Source organism: Narcine bancroftii, chromosome 4 (genome assembly GCF_036971445.1).
Source record: "Narcine bancroftii isolate sNarBan1 chromosome 4, sNarBan1.hap1, whole genome shotgun sequence".
Lineage (NCBI taxonomy): Eukaryota > Metazoa > Chordata > Chondrichthyes > Torpediniformes > Narcinidae > Narcine > Narcine bancroftii.
This window is the reverse complement of record NC_091472.1, coordinates 88,517,739-88,543,827: the sequence shown is the minus strand read 5'-3', so window position 1 is coordinate 88,543,827 and position 26,089 is coordinate 88,517,739. Positions and strand designations below refer to the sequence as shown.

General features: G+C 44.4%; 1 protein-coding gene and 1 long non-coding RNA gene across 2 annotated transcripts in view; one reads left to right on the top strand and one right to left on the bottom strand.

Moving 5' to 3' along the window:
* The window catches only part of LOC138760791 (uncharacterized), an 82,788-nt gene that overhangs the window by 4,406 nt on the left and 52,293 nt on the right, over positions 1-26,089 (top strand). The window lies entirely within an intron of this gene.
* LOC138760789 (endogenous retrovirus group PABLB member 1 Env polyprotein-like) overlaps positions 6,640-26,089 on the bottom strand; it is a 155,375-nt gene continuing 135,925 nt past the window's right edge. The window contains exon 3 of the transcript XR_011355874.1: positions 6,640-6,821. The gene's annotated coding sequence lies outside the window, so the exon portion shown is untranslated. The remainder of the gene's footprint in view (positions 6,822-26,089) is intronic.

Below are 26,089 nucleotides of genomic sequence, written 5' to 3'. Positions count from 1 at the left end.
TGATAGGGCTCCATACCTCTAACTGCAAGACAAGAGCCTGAAGCCTCAATTTCAAGTGCCACAGTGCACTTAAAGGGACATGCACACTCCCCCTTCAACTGGCTGATCCAGCCACTTTACACATCAGATCCTTTCTTTATCTCACATACACTTAAAGTTAAGATGTATAGAACTCACCCTATTTGCGCAAACATTTCTCCCTGCAAATGTTATAACATCACTCAACTCTCAGGTACTCCCTGTGCAAAATCACATTTAAATACAATTTATTTCATAAATTGGAATTAATTGGTAGTTAAATTCGCTAATTCTACAGTATTGAAAAACGATCATTTATGACATTTAATTTTTAGCATGAATTTTAATCAATATTGGTCAGTGACTGAAGTGGGAAGTCGTGATTTATGAAATTATCTCTGGTCTCTACTCTCCCACTCCCTGCACTTCTCCCAACATTCAGGAGCTGGCACACAGTCCCTGCCTTTTCCATGTTACTCATCTACTATTACTTTAACTGCTTGCATCAAAATGTTAGCCTTTGCTTTCTGCTTATCCTCAGATGGCTGGACAAATGCTTTTTGTGTGATCTGTAGAAGCTGGGTTATTCCCTGCTCATGCCAATTTTCTGTCTTTTGTAATTTTCTCTTAATGTCTGGGGCTGAGTTGGTAACAAAACCTGTTAGTACCAATTGTTCCCCTGCTGGGGATTCTATGTCGAGACCCCCATATTGTATATATATTTGGTCCCAAAAATTGGTCTAACTGTTCGGCACATCCCTGGGGATCTTCTATCAGGGAGGTCAGCTCTTTCTTAAAGTTACACACTTCAGTACTGGTCAGGGGCACATTTACGAAACCGAGACCCTCTCTCATGGGAACTTCCCACAGTGGTCTCATCCAATTGGTTTCTAGCTTATTAGGTCTGGGTTCCTGCTCCCTGGGAAATGAATCAAAGGGTTCTGCCCTTTCTTCCTGAAGAGTCTCACGCTGTTCTGAATTAAAGTTACCTCTCTCTCCTGCCAACAGAGGTGGTAATCGAGTGCTTTGTGAGCAAGTTATCATACCACTCCTGCTCTCTTCTCTCTTCTCTAGTGGTGGGGGAGGTGGGGAAGGTGCAGAAGGGTAGGTCATAGGAGGGGAAGGAAAGATAGGAGCCGGCATAGGAGGAACATAAGGTGGAGGGAGGGAATGTAACACATCCCAACCCTGTGGTTCAGGGACAAGAGGTTCCTCCTCTCTCTTATTCCTGAATTCTTTCTCATTCAAAACCAGCTGTTCAATGGATCCCCTGAGCCAGCAGGCTGCATATTCCCTGCTCTCAACATTGTCTGGCTGGTTTTGATAGAGCCATAAGTTCAAAGCTTCACACATCCATTCATCCTCGGATCCGAATTTTGGCCAGTACACGGAGCTCCCTTTAACCGGGTATCCCACCCATTCATTACAACAATACCTGACCGTCGTCAGTTTGTCTTTACCGCGGGTCTTTCCTGTGCCCCACTCAGATAACATCATCCCAAGCGGGCTGTACGTAGCTATCTGGTGGTCACGTCCTGTGTCAGGACTCTCATCTCTACTGCCCGCTAGTCTGTCTTTACCGCGGGTCTTTCCTGTGCCCCACTCAGATAACATCATCCCAAGCGGGCTGTACGTAGCTATCTGGTGGTCACGTCCTGTGTCAGGACTCTCATCTCTACTGCCCGCTATTCCCATACTTAGGAACAAGTAAAATACTCTTACCGAGTTCTGGCAGTACTGCTCTAGCGCGCGTCCTTCCGCCGTTTGTTCTCAATGCCTCTTCTCGGATATCACTCGCTTCTTCCACTGACCAGCCACCCGTCGCCCGTGAGTCCAGCTGAATCAGCCGGGGTGCACCTACTCTCGTCGTCGGGGCACTCTGTCAGTGGAGGGAGTGTGATCCCGGACGAGCCCCCATTTGTTAGGAATTAAAGTACCTTTAAAGAAATTGCTCGAGACAAAAATTGAGAACAAAGAACATTTATTACTACAACAATGCAAAGTTGGGTGCTTCCCCTTACCCTGGGAATACACACAGACACTGGGGCTCACCCAACTTTTATACAGTTGATTTCAGTGTAGGAATACCCTCCCCCTTACATTCTTCTGCCTCCTGCTGGAAAGGTTTGGCATTAGGCAATCCTGCCTGCCTACGTGCAATTTGAGTATACTTGGAGAACCAGGGGGGGTATCCTGTCGGTGTCCCTTCATGTCATTGTCCTTATTCACACCTTCCTGATTCTCAGGGCTACAGTCTCTTGATATGCAGAGTTGACTCATTCTATCTAGGGTTGGCTAATTTCATATGTATAAATCTGTGTATGGTTAGCTAATTAGAAATGTATGACTTGGTACTTCTGTCCAGGGCTAGGAGACCCTTATCTGATCCAGACTACCTCAACTTCCTACATTCTATTGTACCTTACCATTCCTTATCTTAGTCCTATGGTCTTGTCACAAAGACTAGAAGATTCTTATGTTAATCGTGCTGACTCTGCTTTCCTGCATCCTAAGCCCCAAGCTTATCCTGTTTGAACTGGTTACAGCCATTTTACTGATGAACTTTAGTTTCTTCCATGTTCATAATTTTAGGTCAATTTTCCCATCTCTCACAGTTTCTTCCATGTTCATAATTTTAGGTCAATTTTCCCATCTCTCACAATCCTCACTTTTCTTTTAGATCAGTAATACTGATCTTTCACCATGATCAGTGTTACTGATCTTTGGTTACTAGTGTCAGTGTGACTGATCCCCCCCCCCCCTCCTCACTTTTCTTTTAGATCAGTAATACTGATCTTTCAAGTGTAAGGTGTAGTTTTACCCAGCTGGTCAATAACTGAATTGTAACACCTGTGTAAAGTCTTTAGGTAGGGGAGCACCATGAAGGTCAGAGTAGCGAGTCCAGCTGCTTATTAGGGTTGTGAGTATCAGGCTCCAGTTCTCAGTAAAGAGTCTAGTCCATCCCACATCAGTCCGAAGTTGCCACGTCTGAACATGGGCATGGGCAGATTCACGTTGAAACATTGAAGCAGTGTCTTTTAACCACCCGACTTTTGTAAGCGTTGTCCTGACGAAGTCTGTGAGAAGCGCTGCCTTCAGCAGCGAACGAGTAGCAGTCGTCAGGCGGTTCCGTTGAATTGTGGCTAGTATCTGATGTCCTCTTCAGCCCCGAACCCTAGGGCCACCGATCTCCGAAGGCTGTGTGGAGCCTGATATTAAAGTGTCAAGCAGCTCATGTTGTTGGTAACTGGTGCTCCCCTTCACGGGGTGATGAAAAGTGACCAAGCTGGGGGGGGATTGTTTCTTGTGATTTAACTGTGTGTTGCAGCTTGTCTGCTAACATTAGCATATGTATCATTGAACTTGTGAGTTGCAGCCTGTCTGTGTACATTAGCATATGTATTAACTCTCTCTCTCTGCTACATGTACAATCCTGACTACCATTCTGTCTGTCTTTGTCCCACCATGTCCTTTGTGCTATCGCTTCAAAACTCCTGTCTTTAATACCTGTGTAGGCTAAGATACAAATTAAATGTACTCCACTAAAGCTGTTCAGTTCCCCTGGTCCGTATTGGAATCCCTTGTTAACCCATATTCCACTATGACTATACATTAAATCTATGCCCTGTCTACATTCTAAAGGAGCACAATTGTAACCTCTGCTGCCCCTATTCCAGGGGGACTTAAAACATTAACGAACAATATTCCAAAAAATGAGTAAACAACAATGAAAGTAAAACCCATTGAAAGCAGCAAAAAAAACAATAACTGAATAAACCACCATAAATGTAAAGCTCATTGAAAACAGCAATAAAATACAACAATAACTGAATAAACCACGATAAATGTAAAGCTCATTGAAAACAGCAATAAAATACAACAATAACTGAATAAACCACAATAAATGTAAAGCTCATTGAAAACAGCAATAAAATACACAAAAACTGAATAAACCACGATAAATGTAAAGCTCATTGAAAACAGCAATAAAATACACAAAACTGAATAAACCATTAAAAAAATGAATAAAATTGTAACATTACGGCACTTTGTCACGGCGCAGTGTAAGTTTCAGGTCTGATGGATGAGGAACTGCACGCCAGGTTGAGGTTTGAATCTGTGTGTCGTGATGTTGTGGTTCAGAAGCTGGTTTAATTCTTTGAATGTGGGTCCAGCCTTTCTCTCTTGTTCTTACTGCGGTGTCTGTAATTAAAAGTACACAGAAGGGACCATCCCAGGCAGGTTTTAGTTGATCCTCTTGCCATGCTTTTACATATAACCAATCACTAGATTTTAATAAAATGAATAACAATCTGACTTTCCTTTGTGTTAGTGTAAAAATTGTAAAATGAAACACAAACCATATTTGCATGGGTTTTGAATATGTTAGACCTTATTAAAATGCAGTTGGAGCTGCTTGTCTGTATGGGGCACAACCCTCCAATTTGTTAGAGTACATAACAGACATTGTAGCACAAGAGCCTCTGCAAGAGAACTTGAAACATATTCAACCTTTAGTTCTGCCTTAAGTAAAATGCCTTGTGCCACAGCTCACAACCATATTCCATATAATAACCATATAGCAATAACAGTACGGAAACAGGCCATATTGGCCCTTCTAGTCCGCACCGATTTACATGAAACTCCAACTAGTTCCACTGTTAGGAATTAAAGTGCCTTTAAAGAAATTGCTCGAGACAAAAATTGAGAACAAAGAACATTTATTACTACAACAATGCAAAGTTGGGTGCTTCCCCTTACCCTGGGAATACACACAGACACTGGGGCTCACCCAACTTTTATACAGTTGATTTCAGTGTAGGAATACCCTCCCCCTTACATTCTTCTGCCTCCTGCTGGAGAGGTTTGGCATTAGGCAATCCTGCCTGCCTACGTGCAATTTCAGTATACTTGGAGAACCAGGGGGGGGTATCCTGTCGGTGTCCCTTCATGTCATTGTCCTTATTCACACCTTCCTGATTCTTGGGGCTACAGTCTCTTGATATGCAGAGTTGACTCATTCTATCTAGGGTTGGCTAATTTCATATGTATAAATCTGTGTATGGTTAGCTAATTAGAAATGTACGACTTGGTACTTCTGTCCAGGGCTAGGAGACCCTTATCTGATCCAGACTACCTCAACTTCCTACATTCTATTGTACCTTACCATTCCTTATCTTAGTCCTATGGTCTTGTCACAAAGACTAGAAGATTCTTATGTTAATCGTGCTGACTCTGCTTTCCTGCATCCTAAGCCCCAAGCTTATCCTGTTTGAACTGGTTGCAGCCATTTTACTGATGAACTTTAGTTTCTTCCATGTTCATAATTTTAGATCAATTTTCCCATCTCTCACAATCCTCACTTTTCTTTTAGATCAGTAATACTGATCTTTCACCATGATCAGTGTTACTGATCTTTGGTTACTAGTGTCAGTGTGACTGATCCCCCCCCCCCCCCTTCCTCACTTTTCTTTTAGATCAGTAATACTGATCTTTCAATTGTAAGGTGTAGTTTTACCCAGCTGGTCAATAACCGAATTGTAACACCTGTGTAAAGTCTTTAGGTAGGGGAGCACCATGAAGGTCAGAGTAGCGAGTCCAGCTGCTTATTAGGGTTGTGAGTATCAGGCTCCAGTTCTCAGTAAAGAGTCTAGTCCATCCCACATCAGTCCGAAGTTGCCACGTCTGAACATGGGCATGGGCAGATTCACGTTGAAACATTGAAGCAGTGTCTTTTAACCACCCGACTTTTGTAAGCATTGTCCTGACGAAGTCTGTGAGAAACGCTACCTTCAGCAGCGAACGAGTAGCAGTAGTCAGGCGGTTCCGTTGAATTGTGGCTAGTATCTGATGTCCTCTTCAGCCCCGAACCCTAGGGCCACCGATCTCCGAAGGCTGTTTGGAGCCTGATATTAAAGTGTCAAGCAGCTCACGTTGTTGGAAACTGGTGCTCCCCTTCACGGGGTGATGAAAAGAGACCAAGCTGGGGGGGGATTGTTTCTTGTGATTTAACTGTGTGTTGCAGCTTGTCTGTGTACATTAGCATATGTATTAACTCTCTCTCTCTCTGTTACATGTACAATCCTGACTACCATTCTGTCTGTCTTTGTCCCACCATGTCCTTTGTGCTATCGCTTCAAAACTCCTGTCTTTAATACCTGTGTAGGCTAAGATACAAATTAGATGTACTCCACTAAAGCTGTTCAGTTCCCCTGGTCCGTATTGGAATCCCTTGTTAACCCATATCCCACTATGACTATACATTAAATCTATGCCCTGTCTACATTCTAAAGGAGCACAATTGTAACCTCTGCTTCCCCTATTCCAGGGGGACTTAAAACATTTACGAACAATATTCCAAAAAATGAGTAAAACAACAATGAAAGTAAAACCCATTGAAAGCAGCAATAAAATATAACAATAACTGAATAAACAACAATAAATGTAAAGCTCATTGAAAACAGCAATAAAATACAACAATAACTGAATAAACCACAAAAAATATAAAGCTCATTGAAAACAGCAATAAAATACAACAATAACTGAATAAACCACAATAAATGTAAAGTTCATTGAAAACAGCAATAAAATACAACAATAACTGAATAAACCATTAAAGAAACGAAAAAAAATGTTAAATTACGGCACTTTGTCACGGCGCAGTGTAAGTTTCAGGTCTGATGGATGAGGAACTGCACGCCAGGTTGAGGTTTGAATCTGTGTGTCGTGATGTTGTGGTTCAGAAGCTGGTTTAATTCTTTGAATGTGGGTCCAGCCTTTCTCTCTTGTTCTTACTGCGGTGTCTGTAATTAAAAGTACACAGAAGGGACCATCCCAGGCAGGTTTTAGTTGATCCTCTTGCCATGCTTTTACATAAACCCAATCGCCAGGTTTTAATAAAATGAATAACAATCTGACTTTCCTTTGTGTTAGTGTGAGAGATGGGAAAATTGATCTAAAATTATGAACATGGAAGAAACTAAAGTTCATCAGTAAAATGGCTGTAACCAGTTCAAACAGGATAAGCTTGGGGCTTAGGATGCAGGAAAGCAGAGTCAGCACGATTAACATAAGAATCTTCTAGTCTTTGTGACAAGACCATAGGACTAAGATAAGGAATGGTAAGGTACAATAGAATGTAGGAAGTTGAGGTAGTCTGGATCAGATAAGGGTCTCCTAGCCCTGGACAGAAGTACCAAGTCATACATTTCTAATTAGCTAACCATACACAGATTTATACATATGAAATTAGCCAACCCTAGATAGAATGAGTCAACTCTGCATATCAAGAGACTGTAGCCCCGAGAATCAGGAAGGTGTGAATAAGGACAATGACATGAAGGGACACCGACAGGATACCCCCCCCTGGTTCTCCAAGTATACTGAAATTGCACGTAGGCAGGCAGGATTGCCTAATGCCAAACCTCTCCAGCAGGAGGCAGAAGAATGTAAGGGGGAGGGTATTCCTACACTGAAATCAACTGTATAAAAGTTGGGTGAGCCCCAGTGTATGTGTGTATTCCCAGGGTAAGGGGAAGCACCCAACTTTGCATTGTTGTAGTAATAAATGTTCTTTGTTCTCAATTTTTGTCTCGAGCAATTTCTTTAAAGGTACTTTAATTTCTAACAAATGGGGGCTCGTCCGGGATCACACTCCCTCCACTGACAGAGTACTCCGACGACGAGAGTAGGTGCACCCCGGCTGATTCAGCTGGACTCACGGGCGACGGGTGGCTGGTCAGTGGAAGAAGCGAGTGATATCCGAGAAGAGGCATTGAGAACAAACGGCGGAAGGACGCGCGCTAGAGCAGTACTGCCAGAACTCGGTAAGAGTATTTTACTTGTTCCTAAGTATGGGAATAGCGGGCAGTAGAGATGAGAGTCCTGACACAGGACGTGACCACCAGATAGCTACGTACAGCCCGCTTGGGATGATGTTATCTGAGTGGGGCACAGGAAAGACCCGCGGTAAAGACAAACTGACGACGGTCAGGTATTGTTGTAATGAATGGGTGAGATACCCGGTTAAAGGGAGCTCCGTGTACTGGCCAAAATTCGGATCCGAGGGTGAATGGATGTGTGAAGCTTTGAACTTATGGCTCTATCAAAACCAGCCAGACAATGTTGAGAGCAGGGAATATGCAGCCTGCTGGCTCAAGGGATCCATTGAACAGCTGGTTTTGAATGAGAAAGAATCCAGGGATAAGAGAGAGGAGGAACCTCTTGTCCCTGAATCACAGGGTTGGGATGTGTTACATTCCCTCCCTCCACCCTATGTTCCTCCTATGCCGGCTCCTATCTTTCCTTCCCCTCCTATGACCTACCCTTCTGCACCTTCCCCACCTCCCCCACCACTAGAGAAGAGAGAAGAGAGCAGGAGTGGTATGATAACTTGCTCACAAAGCACTCGATTACCACCTCTGTTGGCAGGAGAGAGAGGTAACTTTAATTCAGAACAGCGTGAGAATCTTCAGGAAGAAAGGGCAGAACCCTTTGATTCATTTCCCAGGGAGCAGGAACCCAGACCTAATAAGCCAGAAACCAATTGGATGAGACCACTGCGGGAAGTTCCCATGGGAGAGGGTCTCGGTTTCGTAAATGTGCCCCTGACCAGTACTGAAATGTATAACTTTAAGAAAGAACTGACCTCCCTGATGGAAGATCCCCAGGGATGTGCCGAACAGTTAGACCAATTTTTGGGACCAAATATATATACAATATGGGGGTCTCGACATAGAATCCCCAGCAGGGGAACAATTGGTACTAACAGGTTTTGTTACCAACTCAGCCCCAGATATTAGGAGAAAATTACAAAAGACAGAAAATTGGCATGAGCAGGGAATAACCCAGCTTCTACAGATCACACAAAAAGCATTTGTCCAGACATCTGAGGATAAGCAGAAAGCAAAGGCTAACATTTTGATGCAAGCAGTTAAAGTAATAGTAGATGAGTAACATGGAAAAGGCAGGGACTGTGTGCCAGCTCCTGAATGTTGGGAGAAGTGCAGGGAGTGGGAGAGTAGAGACCAGAGATAATTTCATAAATCACGACTTCCCACTTCAGTCACTGACCAATATTGATTAAAATTCATGCTAAAATTTAAATGTCATAAATGATCGTTTTTCAATACTGTAGAATTAGCGAATTTAACTACCAGTTAATTCCAATTTATGAAATAAATTGTATTTAAATGTGATTTTGCACAGGGAGTACCTGAGAGTTGAGTGATGTTATAACATTTGCAGGGAGAAATGTTTGCGCAAATAGGGTGAGTTCTATACATCTTAACTTTAAGTGTATGTGAGATAAAGAAAGGATCTGATGTGTAAAGTGGCTGGATCAGCCAGTTGAAGGGGGAGTGTGCATGTCCCTTTAAGTGCACTGTGGCACTTGAAATTGAGGCTTCAGGCTCTTGTCTTGCAGTTAGAGGTATGGAGCCCTATCAACACATTTAATACATTTCTTCTACACATTCAGCAGTCAAGGTCCGTGAGTTTAAAGATCACCCACCTCTGGAGAATAAAGATACCTCTGGGGATTCCTATGGGGATTCCTATAAGTTTAATCATTCATTTCTCTGGTGCATTTTCCTCCGGAGTGAAATTAATGCCTCAGCACAATTTCTCTGTATTGCCGCTGTTATTTAATTCATGATAACTTTCCCCCATTCATCAGGTTTATATTTAAATCCGGTAGTGCGGAAGTTACATTGTAAATGATCACGGAGGTAAACCCTGCGCGAGTGGATTCAGCTTAATGGAGAAATAAACCTGCGAACTGGTCTATGGTGGTGTGTGAGTACTGCAATAGGTGGAATATGATTTAAATTGGTGGCATCGTTCAGAACAATTGGGCGCATAAGAATAATAATATCATTAAGAACTCACAGATCTTGTACCAGATGCTATTCAGTACATCTTGACTTAAGGACTGGAGAAATTGGCATGTTAGAATGAGATTGGCATGGTACCAATATTTCTTGATTCAATAATGACTCCACAAGCTCCAGGATTCATGCAGCAGAACTTTTAAGTGGAATATAATAGAAACTAGCCTGTACTTAAATTATTGTGTGTGCAATCTTCATAAGAACATCTTTTAACTTTTTTTGGTGCCTGTTTTACAGACTGTTTTAAATAAGGCCAGCTCCTGTGAGCTGTGGCACAAGGCATTTTACTTAAGGCAGAACTAAAGGTTGAATATGTTTCAAGTTCTCTTCCAGGGGCTCTTGTGCTGCAATGTCTGTTATGTACTCACTCTAACAAATTGGAGGGTTGTGCCCCATACAGACAAGCAGCTCCAACTGCATTTTAATAAGGTCTAACATATTCAAAACCCATGCAAATATGGTTTGTGTTTCATTTTACAATTTTTACACTAACACAAAGGAAAGTCAGATTGTTATTCATTTTATTAAAATCTAGTGATTGGTTATATGTAAAAGCATGGCAAGAGGATCAACTAAAACCTGCCTGGGATGGTCCCTTCTGTGTACTTTTAATTACAGACACCGCAGTAAGAACAAGAGAGAAAGGCTGGACCCACATTCAAAGAATTAATGACAAAGTGCCATAATGTTACAATTTTATTCGTTTTTTTAATGGTTTATTCAGTTTTGTGTATTTTATTGCTGTTTTCAATGAGCTTTACATTTATCGTGTTTATTCAGTTATTGTTATATTTTATTGCTGCTTTCAATGGGTTTTACTTTCATTGTTGTTTTACTCATTTTTTGGAATATTGTTCGTTAATGTTTTAAGTCCCCCTGGAATAGGGGCAGCAGAGGTTACAATTGTGCTCCTTTAGAATGTAGACAGGGCATAGATTTAATGTATAGTCATAGTGGGATATGGGTTAACAAGGGATTCCAATACGGACCAGGGGAACTGAACAGCTTTAGTGGAGTACATCTAATTTGTATCTTAGCCTACACAGGTTTTAAAGACAGGAGTTTTGAAGCGATAGCACAAAGGACATGGTGGGACAAAGACAGACAGAATGGTAGTCAGGATTGTACATGTAACAGAGAGAGAGAGTTAATACATATGCTAATGTACACAGACAGGCTGCAACTCACAAGTTCAATGATACATATGCTAATGTTAGCAGACAAGCTGCAACACACAGTTAAATCACAAGAAACAATCCCCCCCCAGCTTGGTCTCTTTTCATCACCCCGTGAAGGGGAGCACCAGTTTCCAACAACGTGAGCTGCTTGACACTTTAATATCAGGCTCCAAACAGCCTTCGGAGATCGGTGGCCCTAGGGTTCGGGGCTGAAGAGGACATCAGATACGAGCCACAATCAAACGGAACCGCCTGACTACTGCTACTCGTTCGCTGCTGAAGGCAGCGCTTCTCATAGACTGCTACTCGTTCGCTGCTGAAGGCAGCGCTTCTCATAGACTGCTACTCGGTCGCTGCTGAAGGCAGCGCTTCTCAGAGACTTCGTCGGGACAACACTTACAAAGGTCGTGTGCTTCAAAGACACTGATTCAATATTTCAACGTATGGGATGGACTAGACTCTTTACTGAGAACTGGAGCCTGATACTCCAAACCCTAATAAGCAGCTGGACTCACTCCCCTGACCTTCATGGTGCTCCCCTACCTAAAGACTTTACACAGACATTACAATTCGGTTATTGACCAGCTGGGTAAAACTACACCTTACACTTGAAAAATCAGTGTTACTGATCTAAAAGAAAAGTGAGGAAAGTGGGGGGGGGGGGATCAGTCACACTGACACTAGTAACCAAAGATCAATCAGTAACACTGATCATGGTGAAAGATCAGTATTACTGATCTAAAAGAAAAGTGAGGATTGTGAGAGATGGGAAAATTGATCTAAAATTATGAACATGGAAGAAACTAAAGTTCATCAGTAAAATGGCTGTAACCAGTTCAAACAGGATAAGCTTGGGGCTTAGGATGCAGGAAAGCAGAGTCAGCACGATTAACATAAGAATCTTCTAGTCTTTGTGACAAGACCATAGGACTAAGATAAGGAATGGTAAGGTACAATAGAATGTAGGAAGTTGAGGTAGTCTGGATCAGATAAGGGTCTCCTAGCCCTGGACAGAAGTACCAAGTCGTACATTTCTAATTAGCTAACCATACACAGATTTATACATATGAAATTAGCCAACCCTAGATAGAATGAGTCAACTCTGCATATCAAGAGACTGTAGCCCCAAGAATCAGGAAGGTGTGAATAAGGACAATGACATGAAGGGACACCGACAGGATACCCCCCCCCTGGTTCTCCAAGTATACTGAAATTGCACGTAGGCAGGCAGGATTGCCTAATGCCAAACCTCTCCAGCAGGAGGCAGAAGAATGTAAGGGGGAGGGTATTCCTACACTGAAATCAACTGTATAAAAGTTGGGTGAGCCCCAGTGTATGTGTGTATTCCCAGGGTAAGGGGAAGCACCCAACTTTGCATTGTTGTAGTAATAAATGTTCTTTGTTCTCAATTTTTGTCTCGAGCAATTTCTTTAAAGGTACTTTAATTTCTAACATTAGTGTAAAAATTGTAAAATGAAACACAAACCATATTTGCATGGGTTTTGAATATGTTAGACCTTATTAAAATGCAGTTGGAGCTGCTTGTCTGTATGGGGCACAACCCTCCAATTTGTTAGAGTGAGTACATAACAGACATTGCAGCACAAGAGCCCCTGCAAGAGAACTTGAAACATATTCAACCTTTAGTTCTGCCTTAAGTAAAATGCCTTGTGCCACAGCTCACAGGAGCTGGCCTTATTTAAAACAGTCTGTAAAACAGGCACCAAAAAAAGTTAAAAGATGTTCTTATGAAGATTGCACACACAATAATTTAAGTACAGGCTAGTTTCTATTATATTCCACTTAAAAGTTCTGCTGCATGAATCCTGGAGCTTGTGGAGTCATAATTGAATCAAGAAATATTGGTGCCATGCCAATCTCATTCTAACATGCCAATTTCTCCAGTCCTTAAGTCAAGATGTACTGAATAGCATCCGGTACAAGATCTGTGAGTTCTTAATGATATTATTATTCTTATGCACCCAATTGTTCTGAACTATGCCACCAATTTAAATCATATTCCACCTATTGCAATACTCACACAGCACCATAGACCAGTTCGCAGGTTTATTTCTCCATTAAGCTGAATCCAGTCGCGCAGGGTTTACCTCCGTGATTATTTACAATGTAACTTCTGCACTACCGGATTTAAATATAAACCTGATGAATGGGGAAAGTTATCATGAATTAAATAACAGCGGCAATACAGAGAAATTGTGCTGAGGCATTAATTTCACTCCAGAGGAAAATGCACCAGAGAAATGAATGATTAAACTTATAGGAATCCCCATAGGAATCCCCAGAGGTATCTTTATTCTCCAGAGGTGGGTGATCTTTAAACTCACGGACCTTGACTGCTGAATGTGTAGAAGAAATGTATTAAATGTGTTGATAGGGCTCCATACCTCTAACTGCAAGACAAGAGCCTGAAGCCTCAATTTCAAGTGCCACAGTGCACTTAAAGGGACATGCACACTCCCCCTTCAACTGGCTGATCCAGCCACTTTACACATCAGATCCTTTCTTAATCTCACATACACTTAAAGTTAAGATGTATAGAACTCACCCTATTTGCGCAAACATTTCTCCCTGCAAATGTTATAACATCACTCAACTCTCAGGTACTCCCTGTGCAAAATCACATTTAAATACAATTTATTTCATAAATTGGAATTAACTGGTAGTTAAATTCGCTAATTCTACAGTATTGAAAAACGATCATTTATGACATTTAATTTTTAGCATGAATTTTAATCAATATTGGTCAGTGACTGAAGTGGGAAGTCGTGATTTATGAAATTATCTCTGGTCTCTACTCTCCCACTCCCTGCACTTCTCCCAACATTCAGGAACTGGCACACAGTCCCTGCCTTTTTTTTCATGTTACTCATCTACTATTCCTTTAACTGCTTGCATCAAAATGTTAGCCTTTGCTTTCTGCTTATCCTCAGATGTCTGGACAAATGCTTTTTGTGTGATCTGTAGAAGCTGGGTTATTCCCTGCTCATGCCAATTTTCTGTCTTTTGTAATTTTCTCTTAATGTCTGGGGCTGAGTTGGTAACAAAACCTGTTAGTACCAATTGTTCCCCTGCTGGGGATTCTATGTCGAGACCCCCATATTGTATATATATATGGTCCCAAAAATTGGTCTAACTGTTCAGCACATCCCTGGGGATCTTCTATCAGGGAGGTCAGTTCTTTCTTAAAGTTACACACTTCAGTACTGGTCAGGGGCACATTTACGAAACCGAGACCCTCTCCCATGGGAACTTCCCGCAGTGGTCTCATCCAATTGGTTTCTGGCTTATTAGGTCTGGGTTCCTGCTCCCTGGGAAATGAATCAAAGGGTTCTGCCCTTTCTTCCTGAAGAGTCTCATGCTGTTCTGAATTAAAGTTACCTCTCTCTCCTGCCAACAGAGGTGGTAATCGAGTGCTTTGTGAGCAAGTTATCATACCACTCCTGCTCTCTTCTCTCTTCTCTAGTGGTGGGGGAGGTGGGGAAGGTGCAGAAGGGTAGGTCATAGGAGGGGAAGGAAAGATTGGAGCTGGCATAGGAGGAACATAGGGTGGAGGGAGGGAATGTAACACATCCCAACCCTGTGATTCAGGGACAAGAGGTTCCTCCTCTCTCTCATCCCTGGATTCTTTCTCATTCAAAACCAGCTGTTCAATGGATCCCTTGAGCCAGCAGGCTGCATATTCCCTGCTCTCAACATTGTCTTTCTGGTTTTGATAGAGCCATAGGTTCAAAGCTTTACACATCCATTCATCCTCGGATCCGAATTTTGGCCAGTACACGGAGCTCCCTTTAACCGGGTATTTAACCCATTCATTACAACAATACCTGACCATGGTCAGTTTGTCTTTACCGCGGGTCTTTCCTGTGCCCCACTCAGATAACATCAACCCAAGCGGGCTGTACGTAGCTATCTGGTGGTCACGTCCTGTGTCAGGACTCTCATCTTTACTGCCCGCTATTCCCATGCTTAGGAACAAGTAAAATACTCTTACCGAGTTCTAGCAGTACTGCTCTAGCGCGCGTCCTTCCGCCGTTTGTTCTCAATGCCTCTTCTCGGATATCACTCGCTTCTTCCACTGACCAGCCACCCGTCGCCCGTGAGTCCAGCTGAATCAGCCGGGGTGCACCTACTCTCGTCGTCGGGGTACTCTGTCAGTGGAGGGAGTGTGATCCCGGACGAGCCCCCATTTGTTAGGAATTAAAGTGCCTTTAAAGAAATTGCTCGAGACAAAAATTGAGAACAAAGAACATTTATTACTATAACAATGCAAAGTTGGGTGCTTCCCCTTACCCTGGGAATACACACAGACACTGGGGCTCACCCAACTGTTATACAGTTGATTTCAGTGTAGGAATAACCTCCCCCTTACATTCTTCTGCCTCCTGCTGGAGAGGTTTGGCATTAGGCAATCCTGCCTGCCTACGTGCAATTTCAGAATACTTGGAGGACCAGGGGGGGTATCCTGTCGGTGTCCCTTCATGTTATTGTCCTTATTCACACCTTCCTGATTCTCAGGGCTACAGTCTCTTGATATGCAGAGTTGACTCATTCTATCTAGGGTTGGCTAATTTCATATGTATAAATCTGTGTATGGTTAGCTAATTAGAAATGTATGACTTGGTACTTCTGTCCAGGGCTAGGAGACCCTTATCTGATCCAGACTACCTCAACTTCCTACATTCTATTGTACCTTACCATTCCTTATCTTAGTCCTATGGTCTTGTCACAAAGACTAGAAGATTCTTATGTTAATCGTGCTGACTCTGCTTTCCTGCATCCTAAGCCCCAAGCTTATCCTGTTTGAACTGGTTACAGCCATTTTACTGATGAACTTTAGTTTCTTCCATGTTCATAATTTTAGATCAATTTTCCCATCTCTCACACCACCTACCTACTCCCTGCCCATAACCCTCCAACCCCCTTACATCCATGTAACATAACCAAGGGCATTAAAAGGGTAAAAATCTGGCAATTTTCTCTCCACAGAGAGCATTGGGGAGCCTGGAACCGATTGCTGATTTTGTAAAATGAAGTTGAACAGGCTTGTATACATTTTCAGACTGCTTGTGCAGTGAGTGCCATACACCATGGTCTTCTGATTCATTGGTGAGGAGGTGATCAGTAAGATGCAGCAGTGGAAGTGCTTGCTCAAAGGCTGGAGGAAAATTAGATTTGGACCTGGATTTGTCAGAATGATAAGAGTTTATCTAAAGCTGGCTTTAGATAGAAGAACATCACAGGTGCTCCTCAATTTACGATAGGGTTGCGTTCCAGCAGACCCAGCATAAGTTGAAAAAAAATCTTAATTGGAGACGTACCTTGTCTAACATTGACAGCACTGTATCAGTCCTCATACTGATCCCACTACCTTGCTCTCTCCCAACAGTCCCTGTAAGCTTTCCGAAAATGTGATTAACCAACGAGGCTACAAAAAATTCACCTTAGAGGAATTATCAAAGTTTATTGGAAAAATCAACGATGCTTGTGATGACCTTTAACACATTATATGAAAGTAAATGACAGTCATGCTATTGTGTCATCGTAAAATCATAAGTAGGAGAGCACCTGTATTACCTTTCATATTTTTCCAATGTTGATTGCACACACAATCATTTAAGTACCGGCTAGTTTCTATAATATTGCACTTAAAGTTTAGCTGCATGAATCCTGGAGCTTGTGGAGTCATTATTGAATCAAGAAATATTGGTACCATGCCAATCTCATTCTAACATGCCAATTTCTCCAGTCCTTAAGTCAAGATGTACTGAATAGCATCCGGTACAAGATCTGTGAGTTCTTAATGATATTATTATTCTTATGCACCCAATTGTTCTGAACTATGCCACCAATTTAAATCATATTCCACCTATTGCAGTACTCACACACCACCATAGACCAGTTCGCAGGTTTATTTCTCCATTAAGCTGAATCCAGTCGCGCAGGGTTTACCTCCGTGATTATTTACAATGTAACTTCCGCACTACCGGATTTAAATATAAATCTGATGAATGGGGGAAAGTTATCATGAATTAAATAACAGCGGCAATACAGAGAAATTGTGCTGAGGCATTAATTTCACTCCAGAGGAAAATGCACCAGAGAAATGAATGATTAAACTTATAGGAATCCCCATAGGAATCCCCAGAGGTATCTTTATTCTCCAGAGGTGGGTGATCTTTAAACTCACGGACCTTGACTGCTGAATGTGTAGAAGAAATACCTCTAACTGCAAGACAAGAGCCTGAAGCCTCAATTTCAAGTGCCACAGTGCACTTTTTTTTATTTTTTTAATTTTTTATTTTTCACACCATAAATCACAATAGCCATGATATACACTTTTTCTTTTCCACACATTTACAGTGACTTTTTCTCCCTCCCCCCTCCCTCCTCCCAAGCCACCCCCCCATCCCCCCCCCCTCTAAGTGCCACAGTGCACTTAAAGGGACATGCACACTCCTGCTTCAACTGGCTGAACCAGCCACTTTACACATCAGATCCTTTCTTTATCTTACATACACTTAAAATAAGACGTGTAGAACTCTCCCTATTTGCGCAAACATTTCTCCCTGCAAATGTTATAACATCACTATTCTCAGGTAGTCCCTGTGCAAAATCACATTTGAATACAATTTATTTCATAAATTGGAATTAACTGGTAGTTAAATTCGCTAATTCTACAGTATTGAAAAACGATCATTTATGACATTTAAATTTTAGCATGAATTTTAATCAATATTGGTCAGTGACTGAAGTGGGAAGTCGTGATTTATGAAATTATCTCTGGTCTCTACTCTCCCACTCCCTGCACTTCTCCCAACATTCAGGAGCTGGCACACAGTCCCTGCCTTTTTTCATGTTACTCATCTACTATTCCTTTAACTGCTTGCATCAAAATGTTAGCCTTTGCTTTCTGCTTATCCTCAGATGTCTGGACAAATGCTTTTTGTGTGATCTGTAGAAGCTGGGTTATTCCCTGCTCATGCCAATTTTCTGTCTTTTGTAATTTTCTCCTAATGTCTGGGGCTGAGTTGGTAACAAAGCCTGTTAGTACCAATTGTTCCCCTGCTGGGGATTCTATGTCGAGACCCCCATATTGTATATATATATGGTCCCAAAAATTGGTCTAACTGTTCGGCACATCCCTGGGGATCTTCTATCAGGGAGGTCAGTTCTTTCTTAAAGTTACGCACTTCAGTACTGGTCAGGGGCACATTTACGAAACCGAGACCCTCTCCCATGGGAACTTCCCACAGTGGTCTCATCCAATTGGTTTCTAGCTTATTAGGTCTGGGTTCCTGCTCCCTGGGAAATGAATCAAAGGGTTCTGCCCTTTCTTCCTGAAGAGTTTCACGCTGTTCTGAATTAAAGTTACCTCTCTCTCCTGCCAACAGAGGTGGTAATCGAGTGCTTTGTGAGCAAGTTATCATACCACTCCTGCTCTCTTCTCTCTTCTCTAGTGGTGGGGGAGGTGGGGAAGGTGCAGAAGGGTAGGTCATAGGAGGGGAAGGAAAGATAGGAGCTGGCATAGGAGGAACATAGGGTGGAGGGAGGGAATGTAACACATCCCAACCCTGTGATTCAGGGACAAAAGGTTCCTCCTCTCTCTTATCCCTGGATTCTTTCTCATTCAAAACCAGCTGTTCAATGGATCCCTTGAGCCAGCAGGCTGCATATTCCCTGCTCTCAACATTGTCTTTCTGGTTTTGATAGAGCCATAGGTTCAAAGCTTTACACATCCATTCATCCTCGGATCCGAATTTTGGCCAGTACACGGAGCTCCCTTTAACTGGGTATTTAACCCATTCAATACAACAATACCTGACCATCGTCAGTTTGTCTTTACCATGGGTCTTTCCTGTGCCCCACTCAGATAACATCAACCCAAGCGGGCTGTACGTAGCTATCTGGTGGTCACGTCCTGTGTCAGGACTCTCTTCTTTACTGCCCGTTATTCCCATGCTTAGGAACAAGTAAAATACTCTTACCGAGTTCTGGCAGTACTGCTCTAGCGCGCGTCCTTCCGCCGTTTGTTCTCAATGCCTCTTCTCGGATATCACTCGCTTCTTCCACTGACCAGCCACCCGTCGCCCGTGAGTCCAGCTGAATCAGCCGGGGTGCACCTACTCTCGTCGTCGGGGTACTCTGTCAGTGGAGGGAGTGTGATCCCGGACGAGCCCCCATTTGTTAGAAATTAAAGTACCTTTAAAGAAATTGCTCGAGACAAAAATTGAGAACAAAGAACATTTATTACTATAACAATGCAAAGTTGGGTGCTTCCCCTTACCCTGGGAATACACACACATACTGGGGCTCACCCAACTTTTATACAGTCAATTTCAGTATCAGAATGCCCTCCCCCTTACATTCTTCTGCCCCCTGGATGGGTTTGGCATAGGTAATTCTTCCTGCCTACGTGCAGTTTCAGTACACTTGAAGGACCAGGGGGTATCCTGTGGGTGCCCCATCATGTCATTGTCCTTATTCACACCTTCCTGATTCTCTGGGCTACAGTCTCTTAATATGCAGAGTTGACTCATTCTATCTAGGGTTGGCTAATTAGAAATGTATGACTTGGTACTTCTGTCCAGGGCTAGGAGACCCTTATCTGATCCAGACTACCTCAACTTCCTACATTCTATTGTACCTTACCATTCCTTATCTTAGTCCTATGGTCTTGTCACAAAGGCTAGAAGATTCTTATGTTAATCGTGCTGACTCTGCTTTCCTGCATCCTAAGCCCCAAGCTTATCCTGTTTGAACTGGTTACAGCCATTTTACTGATGAACTTTAGTTTCTTCCATGTTCATAATTTTAGGTCAATTTTCCCATCTCTCACATGTCTAAATGTCTTTTGAACCTTGCAATTGTCCCTGCTTTTATTCACACAAATTCCAAATTCTTACCACTCTTGTGTTTGAAGAATATGTCCCTCAGGATCCTTTTAAATCTTTCCCCTTTCACCTTAAATCTATACCCTCTAGCTTTGGGTTTCCCTACCCTGGGTAAGGCTTTCACTCTTTACCTTAACTCTGCTCCTCATGATTTTATAAACCTCTTTCAGATCCCCTCCCAGCCTCCAATATTCCAGGGAGAAAAGTCCCAGCCTCTACGGGTATTTATAACTTGAGCCAGCCAGTCCCAGTAACATTCTTGTGAATCTTTTCAGTTCCCTTTCCTCCTTTTTTCGTAAAGTCAGCAGAGTGAAGAGGGCATGGCCTGGGTGGTGTACTGACAATAACCACACCAGCAGTGCGAGTATTATAAGACATCTTTAATAAACTAATATGTACACTAAGAGGTCTTGTCTCTCTGCAAGACAAACCTGGAAGGCTAGACTGTAGCTCTGGACTGCTTTCTATACAAGGTCACCCGGATGACCCCTGGTGACCTAATTTTTTTCTTTGGCTTGGCTTCGCGGACGAAGATTTATGGAGGGGGTAAAAAGTCCACGTCAGCTGCAGGCTCGTTTGTGGCTGACAAGTCCGATGCGGGACAGGCAGACACGATTGCAGCGGTTGCAAGGGAAAATTGGTTGGTTGGGGTTGGGTGTTGGGTTTTTCCTCCTTTGCCTTTTGTCAGTGAGGTGGGCACTGCGGTCTTCTTCAAAGGAGGTTGCTGCCCGCCAAACTGTGAGGCGCCAAGATGCACGGTTTGAGGCGTTATCAGCCCACTGGCGGTGGTCAATGTGGCAGGCACCAAGAGATTTCTTTAGGCAGTCCTTGTACCTTTTCTTTGGTGCACCTCTGTCACGGTGGCCAGTGGAGAGCTCGCCATATAACACGATCTTGGGAAGGCGATGGTCCTCCATTCTGGAGACGTGACCCATCCAGCGCAGCTGGATCTTCAGCAGCGTGGACTCGATGCTGTCGACCTCTGCCATCTCGAGTACTTCGACGTTAGGGGTGTAAGCGCTCCAATGGATGTTGAGGATGGAGCGGAGACAACGCTGGTGGAAGCGTTCTAGGAGCCGTATGTAATGACACCTAATTACATATCACCACATTCACCCCCCCCTTTAAAAAATTGTTATTTCCCCCCCCCCCCCCCTGTCCTCCTTCCCTTGTTTGTAAGTTCATAAGTCCAAAATTTTTTGTGGCTTCCGTTGCCTTCTGGACCTTCTGTTGCTTGAGGATCCTCTTGTATGGGATTAGGTCCTGCCATCAAGCCTAGGGTGGTGATATTTTGTGCGGTGGGCGTAGCCAGGGATCTGATTTTCGGGTGGGTGGTATAGTCCTCTGGGGTGATTCGATGGACGACTGTTCTAGTGACTGCTGCTGCGCTCCTTGTTGATCCGTAGACATCTGTGTTTCCTCCGCGTTGTTCACACATCCGGCCAGCGCGAGATCCCTGGTGACCACCGAGTCTTCTCTTCCATCTGGGAATGTGACGAAGGCATACTGAGGGTTCCCGTGCCTCAACTCCACTTGCTCCACTAGCGTGTTTGCTTTGTGGGGTCTGCAGTGCTTTCAGAGGAGAACAGGTCCCGGTGTCATCATCCATTTAGGCACCACTGTGCCTGTTGTGGCTTTCTTTGTGAAAGAAAAGATATGGTCATGTGGGGTCATGTTAGTGGCAGTACACAACAAAGAATGTATAGAGTGTAGGGGTTCTGGCAACAATTCTTGCCATCTAGTAACAGGCAGGTCTTTTGCTTTTAAAGTCAAGAGGACCGTTTTCCAGATAGTGGCATTTTCCCTTTTGACTTGTCCATTCCTCCTGGGATTATAACTTGTAGTGTGGCTGGTAGCAATCCCTCTCTCATGCAGGTACTGCTGTACTTCTGCGCTCATGAATGCAGCACCCCTGTCTGTGTGTATGTAGTTCGGGTACCCAAATATGCTGAAGATGGGTTGGAGGCATTTTCTAACAGTGGCTGCTGATACATCAGAACATGGGATTGTGAAGAAAAACGGGAATATTCATCTATTATGTTTAGGAAATAGACATTTCTATTATTGGATGGGAGCGAGCCTTTAAAATCGAGGCTGAGGCGTTCAATAGGTTTGGTAGCTTTTATCAGGGTGCCTTTGTCTGGCCAGAAAAATTGCACAGATGAAGCAGCTCTTGTTCACTGACCTCTCTTCCTCTACCGAAAATGGAAGGTTTTGGGTTTTAATGAAGTGAAACAGTCTAGCGACCCCCAGGTGGCCAGCTCATTGTGCAAGCTCTGCCTCTGGGACGTGTGGTTAAAGATGGCACAAGTGCCTCTGGACAGCGCGTCCAGGGGCTCGTTGAGTCTCCCGGGGCGGTATAGAATGTTGTAGTTAAATGTAGACAATTCTATCCACCAGCGCAGGATTTTGTCATTCTTAATTCTCCCCCGTTCTGGTTATCGAACATAAAAGCCACAGACCTTTGGTCCGTGACGAGGGTGAAGTGTTTGAACGTCAGATAATGTCGCCAGTGCCTTACTGCTTCCACAATGGCTAGGGCCTCCTTCTCTACTGCTGAGTGTCTTACCTCTGACCCCTGTAGGGTTTGCGAGAAAAAGACCACCGGTTGTCCGTCTTGGTTTAGGGTGGCTGCCAGAGCCACATCGGATGCATCCGTTTCTAATTGAAGCGGGATCGACTCATCTATGGACCGCATGGTAGCTTTAGCGATATGGTCCCTAATGTCCCTGAATGTTCTGGTGGCTGCTGGGCACAGTAGGAAAACTGAGGCTTTTATAAGTGGGCGGGCCCTGTCAGCGTAGTTGGGGACCCTTTGGGCGTAGTAAGCAAACAGTCCCAAACACCTTTTTAGTGTTTTCAGCGTGTGTGGCACTGGGAGTCTAGGAGAGGGCGCATACGGGCTGGGTCTGGGCTGATTTCCCCGTTCTGCACTATGTAGCCCAGGACTGGCAACTTCCTGGTGCTAAAGATGCATTTATCCCTGTTGTATGTTAGGTTCCACCGAGACAGAGGTGCACCAAAGAAGAGGTACAAGGACTGCTTAAAGAAATCTCTTGGTGTCTGCCACATTGACCACCGCCAGTGGGCTGATATCGCCTCCAACCGTGCATCTTGGCGCCTCACAGTTCGGCAGGCAGCAACCTCCTTTGAAGAAGACTGCAGAGCCCACCTCACTGACAAAAGACAAAGGAGGAAAAACCCAACACCCAACCCCAATCAACCAATTTTCCCTTGCAACCGCTGCAACCGTGCCTGCCTGTTCCGCATCAGACTTGTCAGTCACCAACGAGCCTGCAGCAGACGTGGACATACCCCTCCATAAATCTTTGTCCGCGAAGCCAAGCCAAAGAAAGGAAAGAAAGAATGTTAGGTTCCTTTCCTCGACTGCCTGGAAGAAGCGTTTTAAATTCGTGTCATGATTCTCCTGAGTGTGGCCACAGATTGTCACGTTGTCTAAGTTGGGGAACACCGTTTTCAGTTGGAACTCATCTACTATTCGGTCCATTTCTCTCTGAAACAGGGATACCGAAGGGGAGTCGCAGAAATTGATACAGCCTGCCGTCTGCGTCAAATGCCGTGTAAATCCGATCGTTGTTTCTAATGGGCAGTTGGTGGTATGCTGCCTGCAGGTCTACGGTGGAGAACACCTTATACTGCGCAATGTTGTTGACCATGTCTGCTATGCGAGGCAGGGGTTAGGCATCTAGTTGTGTAAATTTGTTGATTGTCTGGCTGTAATCCACTACCATGCACAGTTTTTCTCCTGACTTTACTACAACCACCTGGGCTCTCCAGGGGCTGGTGCTCTGCTGTATGATGCCCTCCTATAGTAGCTGGCGGACCTCTGACCTAATGAAGGCTCTGTTCCTTAGGCTGTACCTCCTGCTCTTTGTGTCTATTGGTGGGCATTCTGGGGTCAGGTGTGTGAACAGCAGAGGGGGTTCTATGTTCAGGACAGACAGGCTGCAGTGTTGTTTCTTCGTAAGGCGTAGTGGGGGGGTGAGGCCCGTTGTGCACTACTGTAATGCTTTCTAACTGGCACTGAAAATCTAACCCCAATAGTACCGGGGCACAGAGGTGAGGGAGTACTAGTAATTTGAACCCTTCGTATTTTGTGCCCTGGATTTCTAGAGTAACCCTGTTTTACCTCAGCCGCAAGACTGCTGGCTGCTAACAGGATCTGGTGCTCACTTGGGTATTTGGAGAGGGCAAGGCGCTTGACTAACCCCTGGTCAATAAAACTTTCAGTGCTTCCACTATCTATTAAGCAATTTACCCTCACATCATTAATTTTGATGCACACAGTGGCATCAGAAAAATTGTGTGGACTCGCCTAATTCATGCGTAGGGAGGCAAGTCTGGCGTGTCCTTCCATCCGATAGTACTTGGCGTCATATTCATCTCCGGAAGACTGTGTCCTCTGCTTTGTAGCATTTGTCCAAGATGGCCGGCTGCACATGGCATTCTTCTTCTTCTGTTTGTCTGTGGAGAAAGAAGAACTTTCCCCGCCTCTCATTAGCATGAGAATGGGCCTTGGCTGTGGCCTTGGGGCTTCTGCAGACTTTTGCATAATGCCCACGTTTTCCACAGTTGGAACAGACATTTTCTCTGGCAGGGCAGAGGGCTCTGGGGTGCTTTCTTTGACAACAGAAAAAGCACTTGGGACCCTCAAGGAGTGCTGCTGCTGCTGTGGATTCCTGTGGGGCAGCATACGTTTCTTTTCGTGGGGCTAGAGAGTCCAACAGTGTGACGTTTGTCTCACTCCCAGGGTCCTGTGAGTACTCCTCCAATTCTTTCCTGGTGCTTTCTAAAGCTTCTGCAATAGTCTCTGCCTCATCTAGCCCCACCATTCCTTTCTCCAGCAATTGATGTCTCATCTCAGTGGACTGTATGCCCGCAACAATTCTGTCCCTAATAACGTCCTCCGCATACTCCTGAGCTGATACTGCTTTAAAGTTGCAGCCTCTCGCCAGGTCTTTCAGAGAGAATATAAAGTCTCTGGCAGACACCCTACTTGTTGTGACCTGGTCATGAGCCTGTACCGGGAGTGGATTTCGCAAAGCTCCTTACTGTAATGCCTCTGTAAAGTGCTCATTGCCTCTTGGAAGGACCTAGCATAAGGGAGTAAGGGTGATCTCCCAGCTGCGCTAACAGCAGCATTAATAGCTTTTTATCCGATCCCTCAGCACCCTCCACATAATTCAGAAAGCATCTCTGCCAGCGGTCGAAGTGGATGCTGGCTCCGGGATTTCTGGGGTCGAGCTACAGTCTGTCTGGTCATAGCACATGGCTAAGCCGCAATCTCTGGTCCCTTAGGTGTAGCAAGGGTGGACCCTGGGGTACTGGAAGCTGTTGGTAGAGCCTCTGTGGGGCTTGTGTCTGCTGGAGGAGTAACCTGGGTGCTTGGGGCTGTTGGCTGAGTCTCTGGCTTTGGGAAATTTACAGCGGGCTTAGGGGGGATCCCAGCTGTAACATCAGGTCTCCGTGGTTCTGGGGAAACTGCTGCTGGGGGAGTGACGGTAGTGGTGTCTGCTTTCCCTGGCTCTGGAGTGGTCGGGAATTCTGCACATACGTGGCGATTGGGAGCACAACTTGTGGAGATCCTTCCACCCGCGCTTGTAGTGGCCCCTTTCTGATTGGACCGGGGTTTAGGGTCGGCAGCGCCTGTACCGGCGAACCCACCGGCAGGCAGGGCTCTTGGGCGTTTCTTACCTGCCCTATCATACTTCTGTGGTCTTCCCCCATTCCACCACGATTCCAGTACAGTGGTCCCTCGCCATCTCTGTCCTCGGATGTACATGCATGCTAGTCGTCCCCGGATTCCATTCCTCAGGAAGAGTCTCCAGGTGGTTGGGAATGCGCGTTGGAGCAGAAGCAGCTTCCATCCTAGTAGCTATCATATTAGTTTATTAAATTGTACTGACAATAACCACACCAGCAGTGTGAATATAAGAGGAGGAAAAACCCAACACCCAACCCCAACCCACCAATTTTCCCCTGCAACCGCTGCAACCGTGTCTGCCTGTCCCGCATCGGACTTGTCAGCCACAAACGAGCCTGCAGCTGACGTGGACATTTACCCCCTCCA